The 15304-nt window shown below is 50.0% G+C and overlaps 1 protein-coding gene across 5 annotated transcripts in view; it reads right to left on the bottom strand.

The window, feature by feature from the left end:
- DGKD (diacylglycerol kinase delta) overlaps positions 1–13973 on the bottom strand; it is a 977235-nt gene extending 963262 nt beyond the window's left edge. For 4 of the 5 annotated variants that reach the window (XM_078666033.1, XM_078666031.1, XM_078666035.1 and 1 more), the window contains exon 1: positions 2796–2901. The gene's annotated coding sequence lies outside the window, so the exon portion shown is untranslated. Of the gene's footprint in view, positions 1–2795; positions 2902–13929 lie in introns of those variants that run through there. The other variant, XM_078666032.1, reaches the window with a different exon arrangement.
- Positions 13974–15304: the final 1331 nt, after the last annotated feature.

The raw sequence follows: 15304 nt of genomic DNA, 5'->3' as shown, positions 1-15304 counted from the left end.
CAATGACCACCTCTGCCATGGATTCCCTCACTACCACCCTTTAACTGTGTCCCCCCAAGTTTCCATAACCACTCTCTCTCAATGCCTTTAATTTGATTTACAGCGTCACTCATACCATTGTAGGGTGTCAGAGCACTTTACATCACACACATTACACAGAGACAATCAATATGTGTGTAAATCACTGTCTTGAAAATGTAACATAAGACTAAGGACTACAAGGTGTAGGAGTCACATGACAACCATACTAGTAGCCTGTATAGTTTTATAGTGATTTGTCTGGAGAAACACAATACCCGGAATTTAAAACATAATACCACGGTTGGGGGTTCTCCTTAATAATCAAAATTGATTTCTGTCCCAAAGAACACTTTTTGGGACATTAGGATAATCAAAGACTGGGGGGGGGGGCATAATGCTCTAATTTATACCTTGCAGTTTGTATGCAGCTCTTAGATGGCAGTTAATAGCTCATTGTTCTAAGTTAGGATTTTAACTTATAAACTACAAGTAACAAAAGGATCTCTCTGACAAAAGCAGTAGCCCACTGACCTATTTACATTATGTGCACTTGGATCTCTCTGACAAAAGCAGTAGCCCACTGACCTATTTACATTATGTGCACTTTGTGATCTGCATGGCGCATGTTCTTTGCAGCCGGTACATTAACCCTCTGAGCTACCTTTTCATGAGTCAAAACTTCCACTAGACAAAATGCTGATCTCTCTCTAGGAAGAGCAATAATCACCAGAGTCATCATGACATTTTTATTGTTGCCGAAAATTGTTGGAGGCCAGGAAGGAGGCAGCAAGCGTTTTTAAAACCATAATATACTTGCAAACATGATGCCTCCACCTAAAGTCAGCACCCGGTGCAGTCACACTGGTTGCACCGCCCTAGAGCTGGCCCTTCTCAAGGGTCCTGTGACCTCGGTGACTTGTTCTAGGGTGCGCTGCTTCATAGGCCTTCCCGCAAGACTGGAGGTGTACTTCAGTATGGATAGTGGTGGACAAGCCTTGAAGGTTAACCTACACTTGTCATGCTAGGGTCCACCTGCTGGTGCGAAGACACCAGGACTTCTATGGTGTTGCGAAGCCTTCTAAGGTCTAGCATGTGATTGTGCTCTCGCAGGAGAGTGGTCTGGTGGACTGTTTATTAAGGCTGAACCTGGTTCCCAGTTCCAAATTCAGCAGCTCTGACCATAGTGCCACATCCTCTCCCCTACTGAACACCGTACTGCCCCACTGAGAAAAATTCCCACTGTCTTCAACTACAACCCAATTGTTGCCCGATATAAACACCTGGATGCGGCTCAATTTAAAGTACGCACTAGACAAGAGCAATATGCGGCCTACAAAAAAAAAAGTAACAACATCCTGGAAAAAGAAAACACTTATAGGGAATGCAAAATGTAGCAAACCATGGAAAATGTAAGCAGGAACAACATGGTTACCTTAATGCTTTTCCACTCACTATTCAGAAATCAGTGAGTGCTTTTGCCTGAAAAGTTAAGGACACGACTACAGGGCCCTGAATGGACTCATTTCAATGGCCATTGCTTATATCCTTACAAAACGTAAGCAGTATGGTAAAAAGACCACATCCCTGGACGCAGAGCTGCAGCACACATTTTGTTTTCCAATCCACACATTGCAGTACCTCCAGGATTGGTGCACTAGTTCCAAGTCCAGGGAAAACAAAGACAAGAAAACAAAAACAGCGCTTCCCTGCAAACTCTGTAAAGTGGCGCTAATGTGTTTCCGTGTGAATAAAATCAGTTTGGCCAGTTTGCTACCACTCTGTCTTACTTTATCTAGTTTTCATATTTTTAGCCTTTTATTCCCAATGCTGCACTTTGGAATAAAAATTTCAGAAAAATATGACATTTCCAGCAAAAGCGTCTTTCTTTTTTGGATCCATCTCACAGGGAAGCAAATTTAAAAAAAGGAGAGGAAAGAGAGTGAGAACCCCGTCTTGAAGTCACGGTTTTCATGGGCATCCGCAGGGGGGGCAAGGAGGGCCGCTCGCGGGGGGGGGGGGGCAAGCGCCCCTCCTTGCCCCCCCCCCCCCCCCCACCCCTGCGTACGTCCATGGCTGAAAGTGTCAGGATGTGAGGGAGCGGGAACTGGTACGGACCGAGGGACATTACCCCTGCATTCCACAGGTGTGGGAGCAGGAAGGGGGTTAATGGAGACATGCCTTCTACAGGCAGAGAAATCTCGCTATAAGCCCCACGGGCCAGGCTCAATACCTCAGAGAAGAGGTCTGCTTGAACCTCACAGGAAAGGCCATGTGAGGCTGGGAGAGAGTCCCAGGGGATAAAGGCGGTGGTCTCACCCGGCATAAAGAGGCCACTAAACAGGGTGCATCCAGCTCAGAGAGCCTGCTGTGAAGTCTGCCCAACAGGTGGATCCAAGGAAGACAGGGTCTCGCACAGCTGAGGCAATCTTTTTTCCTCCTAAAACAGTCTGTAAATGGTAACGTTTGTCTAAGGCTATAAGAGTAAATAAATTCGCCATTATGGGCAGAGTGAGCGTTGAAACTTCAGACTGAGGTGAGCTGGGGCAGAGCAGAAAGTGTGTCTCTCTCTCGAAGAATGTGATCCCGGCTCCCCACTTCATCAGCTTGAGTGATTCTTGGCCTATCGCGCCTCCTCGTATACAGCAACATTCGCAGCTCTTTAAAATGTAAATATTCTTATCTAGCTAATTGCAAGCTTAGAGCGCATCAAACAAAGTTGGTAGACACTACTGAGAAACGCTGCAAGCAAATGCCGACCACAACAAGCAACGTACCTCTCTTGGATTGAGTGTTTCCGGTCCCTCTGCACGGGCGAGATACAGGAAGCCAGGCTAGACTGCCCGAGACTGCCTGCTTGAGGGCGGGGCCACCAGCACAGACAGGAAGCGGACGGGAGCCTACCCCGCGCTCCTGTGAAGGGAAGGGAGCTAGCCGCCTGGCGCCTACGAATCCCGTGTGACACACCTTCGTCCTCCTGCGAGTGTAATAGCATTGTTCAGGGTCTCCTCAGCCCTCAAAACCAAATAAGCGCTATACGGGCGCCATATGTCTTACAGTCATGGTATCTAAAACTAATATTTATCTAGTTGTTCCTGACAATACGATATTTCTTTCAACCAGGATATGCAGCTCGCCCCCAGTTTACTGCAACCCACCTTTTTGCCAGGCGGGCATCATCTTAGTGAGTCTACACGTGCCAGCTGGAGCATGCCCATTGTAGCTCAACAGGGCCACCAGAGAGCTTCTCTGCACTGGGCTCGCGCCCACATCTTCACTTCAATCAAACGCCAAAACTCAGAACCTAGCCATCACGGGGTATCACCAATCCAAGAGGTTAAAGCAGGACAGGGCCATGGCACTCGCAGGTTAGAAATTCTTGTTTAAAGCTTAGCAGAGCCGCTGGTGCTTTACTCCATCTGCCACAGGGCGTTGGAAGAGGCACGGTATCTCCTGTTTTTAATATTTATAATGCTTAATGAGTACCTGTGGCTCTTTAATGTGCTGGGGTTTGGGGTTACTGCGATATAAATTGCCTGCAGATGGAAGAAAATTGTATTTGTCTATGGTTTCTGCATCTCCCGCCCACAAGCTCCCAAGTGATTTTACACTTGCTCAGCCTTAGGTACATTACAGATATGGTCAAGCTTGCACCACTTCGTTTATGGGTTAGTGTGTGGACAAATAATGAGGCCAATGTGAATAGGGAAATTATTATGGCTTGTTTGAATCTAGACATGGGTCACTGTATCCCTTGGTTGGATTATATTCACAAATCCTGCAAATCTCTGAATGTACCAAACATGTTAAATTTACCGCTCTCAATAAGTACATCTGATAAGGAGGTTAAACAGCAGTTCCTGGACTGATGTCATGCCCAGTGATTAGATAAAGAATTGAGCAAGTTGACGGTGAAGGAGTATTTTACTTCTCTTGCACCTGAGGCTGGTGTGCTGTATCTCGCTTTCAAGATGGGGACGATCTTTATTGTTTAATTTTAGGGCTGATACTGTGGTTTGGCTTGCTCCCCAAAAAAACAGTAATCCACTTTTGTGTGGCTAGGCCTATTCACCTGTGACAATAAAACCCCCAAAACTAACGTAGAGACATCAAGTTTTCACCATTAAAATCAACCTATTTTAGCAAAAGGGGTAGCAGCTGTATTTGAGCCCAGATTTGGGTGCCACCCTGGGACACCTACTAAACCCAGACATTTCAGAAGAAGCATTTGCAATGCAATAGGTCTCGCATTAATTAAGTTTGAGCTTTTGGCATTGCTAAATATTGCAAAACCAATTGCAACAAAAGTCTTTAAATTGTAGGCAAAAAAAATTGTATTTATTTTTGTAGCAATGGTGGCATGCTGCGCTTTAGATGAATATGTTTAAAAGTAGAGTGCGCCATACTGCGATTGCTACAATAGTTAATTGTGGATGTGTTAACAATTGATGTGTGCACTGATGGCTGGTGGTGTGTGTGCCTGTAGAAATTGTGCGCTGGTGGTGTGTGTGCCTGGTGGAAGTGTGCACTGCCTGCTGGTGGTGTGTGTGCCTGGTGGAAGCGTGCACCTGAGGCTGGTGGTGTGTGTACCTGGTGAAAGCGTGCACTGACGGCTGGTGGTGTGTGTGCCTGGTGAAAGCGTGTACTGAAGGCTGGCGGTGTGTGTGCCTGGTGTAAGCGTGCATTGACGGCTGGTGGTGTGTGTGTGTGTGCCTGGTGAAAGTGTGCACTGAAGGCTGGTGGTGTTTGTGCCCGGTGAAAGTGTGCACTGATGACTGATGGTGTCTGTGTCTGGTGAAAGTGTGCACTGATAGTGTAGTTGTGTGTGTGTGTGGTTGTGTGTGTTGTTTATCACTGTATGCACTAGGCATGTCGTTTCAAATTGTGCAGGATTTAGAGCATCTATTAATTTTAGGTAAACAATTGGGTACGTAATTTTTTGACCAGATGACGGTGACTAAAAAGTACATTTTGGGCGGGAAAATGAACTGTGTAGTGCAGTGGCATAGTTGTCATTGCGGCAGCAGAAGCAGTATTGGCTACGTGTAAGAAGCTCACCACACCCCAATTACGGCTGTCTTTAACTATCCAGGGCATCCTTTGACTTACTTCTCTCAGGGCAAATGAAACCTTTGTAGGCCACGAATGTAGTGTACTTAGATGATGGACGATATTGCGCAGCGTTAAAAAGTCCCCCCGGAGTTTCTTGCCACAAGCCCACTTGTCACTGGAGCACTTTCACGGGACAAAAGAAAACGCAAAAAAAGCTTTATGAGGTTCTTTCATTTTTCCTCTCCCCGGTGCCGGAGTTTTTTGTTTTTAACTTAACCCACCCTCCTTAACTAACGATTTGTGGCACTAAAGGAACGATTCAAGCCTAACAATCCTCCCCTCTCAGCACCCCCACGAGGAGAGAGCATGCGTGTTATGCCCGCTGTGTTTCAACTGTCACTTCTGCGGGTTACAGCAGCGGGGGACCCAGGTGCGGGGTCACTTTATTAACGGCCTCCGCTCGAGGGTCCCTGACACAGTTCTACCTGTCTGGGAGGGGCTGTGTGTGTCTGCCCCGCTCCCCCCCCCCCCCCAGAGGGACAGAACGGTGAGGTCCTCAAAGGAGGAGCGGCAGGGGGCATTTACCAAGAGGCTGTGTCTTTTGCAGGGATGCATGTGTGTGCGTGTCTGGCAGTGTGATGTCTGTGTGTCTGTCTATAGGTCAACGTGATTGCGTATGCATGCCTGTGGCTCTGCGTCATACTCTATTTATGTACGTGTGTTTGCCTCATAAAAATTCTAGGGATGCATGCGTCTGCCCTTAATATAAGGAAGTGACTATATGGTTATAGGTGCCAGTCTGTTCTTCACTGTATAACTAAACACAACTTATATTTTATTATTAGTGACCGTGGTTTTAAGACCCTGCACATGGGTGTGTGCACGTTGGGTGCATGTTTAGACACGGATCTGCGCCAAGGTACTTGTGTGTTTTCATTCAGTGTGCAGTGCGTGATATGTATGTGTGTGTATGATGTCTGCAGGTGTACGAAGACCGTCTGGTGAGTCTACGTGGACATGTTGGAAGTGCGTGAGCGCGCTCTGGTGTGTGCCTTTGTCACGCCTGGCTACGTTCATCTGTACCTGGTGTGTGTGCGTGTTTAGATCCGGCGAGGTGTGCGCCAAATGTTGTTGTGCGTGTTGTTTGTTTGTCTTTGTGATATATATGTGCACCTGTTGTAGCTCTGTGTATTTAAGCAGTTGTCAATGTTTGCGGTGTGTTTCTATGAGGGATGTCTGCATGCGTAGGTGATTCGGCATGGTTTGTGACGGTATGTATTCGTCCGTGTGTATGTGTGTGTGTCTTTGTGGTGTAACTGCGTGCACCTGTGTTGTGCGTGGCACTTTAATTTGTTGTCAATGGATGGGGTGTATTTGTGTGCGGTGTGTGTCCGTGTCTGTGCTTGGGTGTTTTATGTGGGGTGCGCCTGTGTGTGGGCGTGCTTGTCTGACTTCGTTGCGTGTCTGTGCTCATTCGTATCCGTGTGTCTGTCAATGTTTGGTGCGTGTGTGTTTCTGTGTGGTATGGGGTGTGTCTGTGTGCCTGGTACCCGGCAGGTTGTGAACTGAAACTACTGTCTCCAAAACGTGTATGAATCGCCCGCCCAGTCAGTGTCACCGACACCGAGTGACGTATACCCACATGAGGACAGCTCGGGGGCCACCAAACCCCACTTAACCCAACTGCCTGCCCGCAGATTCCCACAGCCCAAGGAGAGGGGGGCGCTATGGGTGAAAATAAATCCCCAGGTCGTCGACCCTGTCCTTCCATCAAAATAGGCCCGCTCCAGGAAAGAGTGAGAGCGTTCTGTCCAGCGCTTTGAAGAAAGTGCTGCTAACTATTTTCAGAGGCGCTCCCGAAATAGATTGTTCCGCCCAAGAACACAAATTGCCGGGATGGGGTGGTTTCCCGTGGAGGTTACGCTGGCAGTACCCGGTGCATTGACCCACCGAGCATCAACCAAGAGCTGTTGTGCCTGGCAAGGAGTGAAGGCGTTAAATGGGTTTTTTGGCAGGGCATCGGTGAAACGGAGAGTGGCCGTGACCGGGTCTGGCAGGAGAAAGCGCCGCTCCGAGACAGCCTCCAGCTCAGAGACAGCCTCCCACTCAGATGTCCTTGAATATTTAATGCCCGGCCTTGGAGGGGGCAGGTTTACTGCAAGTTCACCTTTTAACCCTGAGGATTCAGATTCCGGTGCCGCCGGGGTCAGGTCTGCCGAACAGGATACTTCTGAGACGCTCCTGTCCTCCCGTTCCCTGACGACCGACCAGTGCCACGAACCCGCTCACTCTAGGCGCTGTCTACGACGGTTCCAGCTAAAAGCAGCACTTAGAACCGCTGTTGTGTCCACCTGTGAGAACAGTGACACCTGTGCCGTCAGAGGCTTGTTTTTCCTAGAAGGCGGCTTTGCCGCGCGCCCCCTTCCAGATGCAAATCCGGAGACCGTTACGCTTTGACGCTGTGAGAGCACATTCTGTTAAATTAAAGCGGAAAAAGACGTGGGAGCGGGCTCGGCTTTAAAGTAGCGGTGTGGAGTTAGAAACATTAGAAAGTTTATTAAACATTGTGAAAAGAAAGTAGTTACTCTACTGTGGAATTGGGTCCGAGGGCTTCTCACGGCAATTCAGCTTCCTCTGAGACACAGTGGTGCGCATGTCACACACAGCGCAACAACAAGACGTGCGCGTGCACTGGCGAAAATGAAACCTGTGGTGGCGCGGGACTTCCGTCTTCTGCAAGAAGCCCGTTCCCACGGAGTGCCTGGCCAGAGAAGCAGTGGAGACGCGGGGCTCCCCTGTCCGAGGGAGAGCCCCGCGGAGGCTGAAGAAGTCCGGAGTGGCGCCGATGAGGTGAGTGGGGCTTAGTTGTAGGGGGGAGGAGGTGTGTGTATCTCTGTATGATTCTGTGTGTGTGTGTGTGCGCTCGTGTGTGTGCGGCAGCGGGGGGGTGTCTCTGTGTGCGTGCGTGTATGTGTGCTCGTGTGTGTGCGTATGTGTGTCTCTGTGTGTGCGCTCGTGTGTGTCTGCTTACATGGAGCTAAAAGGGAGACAGGAGATGGTGAACGCGCACGCGACCTGATCCGGTTCCTGAAGTTGCGCGTGCACATCTCTTGTCTCGCTTAGCTCCTTGTAAGCAGAACTGCCGACAATAGGCCTCGCAGCGACATCGCTTCGCGATGCATCGCAGGTGCGAGACCTAAAAATGGACACCCAGGGGATGTCACAGTGGTGTGACTTTCATAGAGCCCATTCATTTCTTACCCTTGGAAGAAAGGCTGCAGGGCCTATTCTCAGATGGGGACACAATACCCAATGCGTGGCTGGATTGCACTCAATCCCCCTCTTTTTTTTAGGTCTCGTGACCTATCAATGCGCATGCGCATTGAGCGGAGCGGGATATAAAGGGGCTTAAACAGAGCTTACCGAGATTGGGCGATTCCATGCAGTGCCCGTGAAAAGCTCGCTCAATGCGCATGTGCATTGCCATAAAAAGCGCGTGCACAGACACCAGCCTCCCTCCCACAGTCATCCCCCAGCGTGCGCTGTGCCAACAAGCCTTTGAAGTGAAGCTTAGCTTCACTTCAAAGGTATCTGCTACCCCCGCCCCCTGCTTCACACGTTTCTTGCATTTCTCCTCCCACCCTCGCCTCCCTCGCCCTTCAGCGTGCCTTTTCCTAATGTCCAAAGAGTCTGCGGCTACGTTTCTCCTCAATGTCCTTCTTTCTGTTGTTCACCCTGCTCCCTTTCTTCCTTCCTTCATTCTTTCCTTTCCTTCTTTTGGCCCGTCAGCCTCCCTTTCATTCATATTGTCTGCTCTCGTCTTTCTCTCTCGCAAACTCTCTGGCCCACTCGTACCTTTTTCACAGACACCAGCCTCCCTCCCACAGTCATCCCCCAGCGTGCGCTGTGCCAACAAGCCTTTGAAGTGAAGCTTAGCTTCACTTCAAAGGTATCCGCTACCCCCGCCCCCTGCTTCACACGTTTCTCGCATTTCTCCTCCCACCCTCGCCCTTCAGCGTGCCTTTTCCTAATGTCCAAAGAGTCTGCGGCTACGTTTCTCCTCAATGTCCTTCCTTCTGTTGTTCACCCTGCTCCCTTTCTTCCTTCGTTCTTTCCTTTCCTTTCCTTCTTTTGGCCCGTCAGCCTCCCTTTCATTCATATTGTCTGCTCTCGTCTTTCTCTCTCGCAATCTCTCTGGCCCACTCGTACCTTTTTCAGACTCACTATCTCCTTCTTTCATAGCACCTACAATCTAGCTGCCACTGCCCTTCAGTCTCTCTGTGCCCCTCCTCTCCCCGTGCTCTGCCTGCTCTATGCCTGTGCCTCTCCGCGGCTTGACCTGCTCGGTGGATCGTCGTCTTCCATATCTGCCTTTGCCCCTCCTGTTTCTCACCGCATGATCTCTGTCTGCGGCACTCTTCTTCCTCAAAGCCTGCCATCCTTTCTCCCGTACTCCTTCTTTGTGTCTGTTTCTCAGGCAGTTTCTGCCTTCTATCTCCCCTCCTCTCCCTCCTTCCCTCTCGTCCTCCCTCTCCCTCCCTCCCCTCACTCTCTCACTCTCCCTCTCTCCGTCTACCTCTCTCCCTTTCCCTCACTTCCCTCTCCCCTCTCTCCTCCTCTCCCTCTCTCTCTCTCCTCTCCCCCTCTCTCTCCTCTCCCCCTCTCCCTCTCTCTCTCCTCTCCCCCTCTCTCTCCCTCTCCCCCTCTCTCTCCTCTCTCCCTCTTTACCTTCCCCCTGCCCTCCTTTTTCTCCCTCTCTCCATCTCCCCCTCTGCCTGCTCTCCTCTCTCTCTCTCTCTCCCTCTCTCCCTCTCTCCCTCTCCCCTCTCTCTCCCCTCTCTCTCCCCTCTCTCTCCCCTCCGTCCTTCGCTCTCGTCCTTCCCCTCTCTTCTCTCTCTCCCTCTACCCTCTCTCCCTTTCTCTTTCTCCCTTTCCCTCACTTCCCTCTCCCTCTCTCCCTTTCCCTCTCTTCCCTCTCCTCTCTCCCCATCTCCCTTTCCCTCACTTCCCTCTCCCTCTCTCCCTTTCCTCTCCCCCCGTCTCCGTCTCTCTCTCCTCTCTCCCCCTCTCTCTCTCATCTCCCCCCCTCTCTCCTCTCTCTCTCTCTTTACCCTCTCCCTGCTCTCCTTTTTCTCCCTCTCCCCATCTCCCACTCAGCACCACCACAGCATCACTCAGCACCACCACAGCATGACTCAGCACCACCACAGCATCACTCAGCACCACCACAGCACCACTCAGCACCACCACAGCACCACTCAGTACCACCACAGCACCACCACAGCACCACTCAGCACCAGTCTGCACCACCACAGCACCAGTCTGCACCACCACAGCACCAGTCTGCACCACCACAGCATCACTCAGCACCACCACAGCATCACTCAGCACCACCACAGCATCACTTAGCACCACGACAGCATCACTCTTCACCACCACAGCATCACTCAGCACCACCACAGCATCACTCAGCACCACCACAGCATCACTCTTCACCACCACAGCATCACTCTTCACCACCACAGCATCACTCTTCACCACCACAGCATCACTCTTCACCACCACAGCATCACTCTTCACCACCACAGCATCACTCTTGACCACCTCCGCATCAGTCAGCACCACCTCCGCATCAGTCAGCACCACCTCCGCATCACTCAGCACCACCACAGCATCACTCAGCACCACCACAGCATCACTCAGCACCACTGCGCCATCACAGCATCAATCTGTGCAACCATTCAACAACAACTGGTTCAATTATGTTCTCTCAATGTTTCAAGATTTATTACAAATGTCACAAAAAGATGTTAATATTTCACTTCTGTTCTTGGATTTTCGTCACAATAAAATACACTGAACATAATCTTCACAAAAGTTTTTTACAAAAGTTTAAGCTATTGCCATTATAAATTACAATCACTTTTATTTAAGTATTAATTACTTAAAAAATTAAAAGCCATTGTTATTTGTAATATAAATACATCTAAGTCACGTAAATACAAATCATGTTGCATTACAAATGCTATAGGTGTCACATTTGCGAAAGTTATAACTATTGGCATTGTAAATGACAAAGATATTAATTTAGCTATTTTCAAAACAAAAACAAAAAAAAAAATTGTCATTTACAAGACCAATAGCTCCAACTTTTCTAATGCGAGACCTATTGCATTTCCAATGCTTGTCTCTCGTTCCCTGGTATCTAGTCTGGAGCAGAATTGGTGTGAACCAATTATGGACAGCAGGAACATGAAAGGGAAGAGCAAACAACACTGGCAGACTCCAGCCCTCACTTGGAAGGCTTCTGTGAGTTGACATCCATGGACTAGCTTGCAGGTTATTCCTTTCTAAGAGTTCCTGATGATTCTTACGAGTTTATCTAGCAATACCTCGTACCAAATGAGTTTCCAAAGGGTCTCTCTGTCCACGCTGTCAAATGCCCTCTCATAGTCGAAGTTGACATAGAGGGGGGAGTGCCATTCCATTGACTGCTCAATGATGACGCGCAGTGTTGCAAGCTGGTCTGTGTGGGATCTATATTTGCAGAAGTCCGCTTGCTGGTCTCCCAAGTCAAAGGCGATTTATTCCTTTGTTCTGTTCAGGATGACTCTGTTGAGCACTTTGCCTGGGGTTGATAAAAGCGTTATACCGTTGTAGTTTGCGCAGTTACTCAGGTCACCTTTATTGGGGATTTTGATGAGATATCCTTCCTTCCAATCTAATGGCACCTTTTCCTCTTTCCAGATCCTTCCAAATATGGGGTAGAGCATATCTACTGATGTTTCAAGGCCTGCCAAGAGTGCCTATATAGGAATGTTGTCAGGTTCTGCTGCCTTCCCATTTCTGCCAAGTCCTTGTCAGCTGGATGTATGTCTGGTGGAGACTGTGGTACAGGGGAAGTTCATCAGATCTTCAAAGTGCTCCACCCATCTTCGTTGTTGCCCTCTGTTTCCCATGATTGTCTTTCCAGCTTTGGCTTTCACAGGTCTTTCTGGCTTGCAGTATCTGCCGGAGAGTTTCCTTGATATGTCAGAGTTCTTTCAAATTTCCATGGCCTGCTCCTTCCTGGGCTTCTGTGGCAAGACCATTGATGAATCTTCACTTGTCAGCTCTTATGCTTCTCTTTGCTTCCTTGTTAGCTGTGCTGTATTCACATTGAGTGTTAGAAACGGGACCCTGGCCGGCCAAGACTCGCGTCGAGGTCAGTCAGGGATCATCATTTCTAAGGTCAGGGCTAGGGAGTCACACACCAAGATAACCCCCGCTCACCCTCTAGGTAACGTGGCGCGAGCAGCAAGGCTAATCTCAGAGGCGATGTGTAAAGCGTTTGCGCGCGCACCCCAGCGACAACAACCAAAGGCCCACCACAAAGGAAACTCCACACAAGGTTATATCAAAAATAGCCTTTGTATTATAATAATAAGAACACATTAGATAACACACACACTTTACAATGTGCCAACAGGCACGGGCAAGATTTACAAGGGATTATGTACAGGACAGGGCCACCTGGGCCACTGTCAGGGGTATGCACTTGTTAGAAATAATACTTGTAGGTATAACACTTTAGCACATAAACATACAATGACTGTAACACAGAAATAGTAAATGTAGCATACAACCAGTAACTACTGGTAAAGGGAAAATACCTCCTACGCCACCCTAGTCTCTGTAGGGAAATCACGCAGGGAGCTAGGACCTTATCATCAGGACCTATGGAAGGAAAACCTATCACCTCCTACGCCACCCTAGTCTCTGTAGGGAAATCACGCAGGGAGAAGGAAACCTATGGAAGGAAAACCTATCACCTCCTACGCCACCCTAGTCTCTGTAGGGAAATCACGCAGGGAGAAGGAAACCTATGGAAGGAAAACCTATCACCTCCTACGCCACCCTAGTCTCTGTAGGGAAATCACGCAGGGGGAAGGAAACCTAAAATAATCACCTAGGCAAGTAACATTTAGCAAAGGCAATCAAACATCAACATTCCTCTAGGCAGGTTACTTTTAGCAAAGGGGAATAAAAGAACAAGGCATTACCTAAGCAGGTCACTTTTAGCAAAGGTAATGACACCAACAATCCTCTAAGCAGGTCACTTTTAGCAAAGGGGATAAACACATAAAGAATTACCTAAGCAGGTCACTTTTAGCAAAGATAATAATAAACAAGAATTGCACATGTAACATTAAAACACATTCAGAGGTGCAGGTTAGAACTTTTGCGCAAGAATCATATAGCAAAGAAATCACAATGCGCAGGGTGCATGTAGCACAACCCTCAAAATGTCCCTCAGGCCAACTGGCCTCGAAAGGGGCGGAATGCCCTGAGTCTCAGTGTCAGGGGGTCTGCGCAGGCAGCACAGACACAAAAGCCTAAACGTAGCAACTGTCCACTAAGTGCTGGACAGTTGTGAATAGCGAGTAGGCAACGTTGGAGCCAGGTGGGCTCAAGAACAATGAATGGCACCCAAGAGCCTCTCTGGGGCTCTAGAACAACTGTGGGCGCTGTGAGCCTTTCTGGCTCTAAATAAATCAACTGCCCCCTCGAGCTTCTCTGAGCTCGCAAAACAAAGTAGGCAATGTAGAGCTCCTGCGCTCTAAACCAATGAAATGCCCCCAGAGCCTCCTGTGGGCTCTAACTAAATAGGGGCGAGAGCCTCGTGGGCTCAAAGACAATGTGGCCGGGAGCCTCGCTGGGCTCGAAGAACAGAAAGTGCCCTGAGCCACTCGGGGCTCTCGGGAACCAATGCGGGCGGAGCCTCTAGGGCTCAAGAACAAATGTGCCCCGGATCGTTGGAGCGGCCCGCTGCCAACCGGGGCCGCTCTGGAGAAACAAAGAACCCTGTCCCTCACTCACCGGCACATCGCGGGGGCAGGAACACTGCCGGCTCGCCTCGCGCTGCTTCTCTCTCTCGCCGGCGAGGCGGGACTTCCGGTCGGCCTCTGAGGGGCCGCGCTGTGATTGGCCGGTCGGCCAGATACTTCCGGGTCGCCGCGGGCAGCGCGGCGGCTCGCTGTAGACAGGCAGGCGGGCTCTCAGTACCCGAGGAGTGGGCTCCCTCGTGGTAATTATAAAATCCAGGTACGGGGCAATGCCGGGTGGCACCGGCGCTCAAATCAAAATATAAAGCGAGGTAGGCACTCGCTATGCCTGACAAAGCGCGCCAAAGCGCTATAATCAGAATAAAGCGCACCCAGCGCTTAGGGGGAAAATAAAGCGCTCATCAGCGCTAAAAGCAAAACGAAGCGCTCCCAGCGCTGGGGACAGGGGAGAGCGCTCCCCCAGCACAGCAAAGCTTCCAGCAAGGTCTGGAAGCAGGCAGAGGGGCAAGGCAGGGCCAGAGCCAGCACACTGGGTCTCCAGGCAGGGAGACAAGCCAAGTGGCGGTCCTCTTGGCCCCTGCAGCAGCAACAGCCCCCTCTGGCAAGGATCCACAAGTAGAACCATTTCTGTGGGGACACAGCCCCATATTTATACAGAGAAATCCTTTGTTAGGAGGTGCAGGGTGGGGGGAAACCAGTTGCAGCTGGCTTGGGAGTACCCTTGATGGCCCAACCACCCCTTTCATTCACTGGGGAGGCTAGGGTCATTAGACAAACCACAGGGGGGCGGAGCCAGCATTGTGTGGGGAAAACCCAGCCCGTCCAGGACACAGATCTACTCCTCCCACACATCACTCAGGCTGATCTCACACTCACCACCGGGCAGACCCATCCAGACTTCCTGGAGCCTGGCATGCCAGCCAGCTCCAGCCAATCACGCTCCACTATCCTCACTGCACACATACATCAATGTCCAGAAGTAGCACTTCCCTTCTAGACACACACAAGCCGCACATACCATTGCGCAGCATTCGCTCTCACGAGTTCATACATACTAAACTCGAGCCTGCACTCCCCACACATCAGGAACTACCAGGGCACACACATTCCCCATGCATTCCTATGGGAGGGCAGGCCAGCCATACTACACGCACGCACTTTCACTCTGGGACACAGGGAAAAAGTGCGCCAAGACCCAAAAATCACTACACAGGGTCACAAATAAAGGCAAAAAGATTAGGGGTGAACCTGCCCTAAGGCCCAAGTCTAACACGACCCCCTTCCAGCCAAAACGCAGGGCAGACCGATCACCACCGTGATGGGCTTCCCTGCTTGGGGCGATAAAACAAGGACGCGGGCCCACAACTGCAGGGACACCCTCCTGTTTTACGCCACGGTGAACCCCTAGG

This window comes from Lissotriton helveticus, chromosome 11 (assembly GCF_964261635.1).
Source record: "Lissotriton helveticus chromosome 11, aLisHel1.1, whole genome shotgun sequence".
NCBI lineage: Eukaryota > Metazoa > Chordata > Amphibia > Caudata > Salamandridae > Lissotriton > Lissotriton helveticus.
The sequence above is the reverse complement of the archived record's forward strand: the minus strand, read 5'-3'. Positions and strand labels throughout refer to the sequence as shown.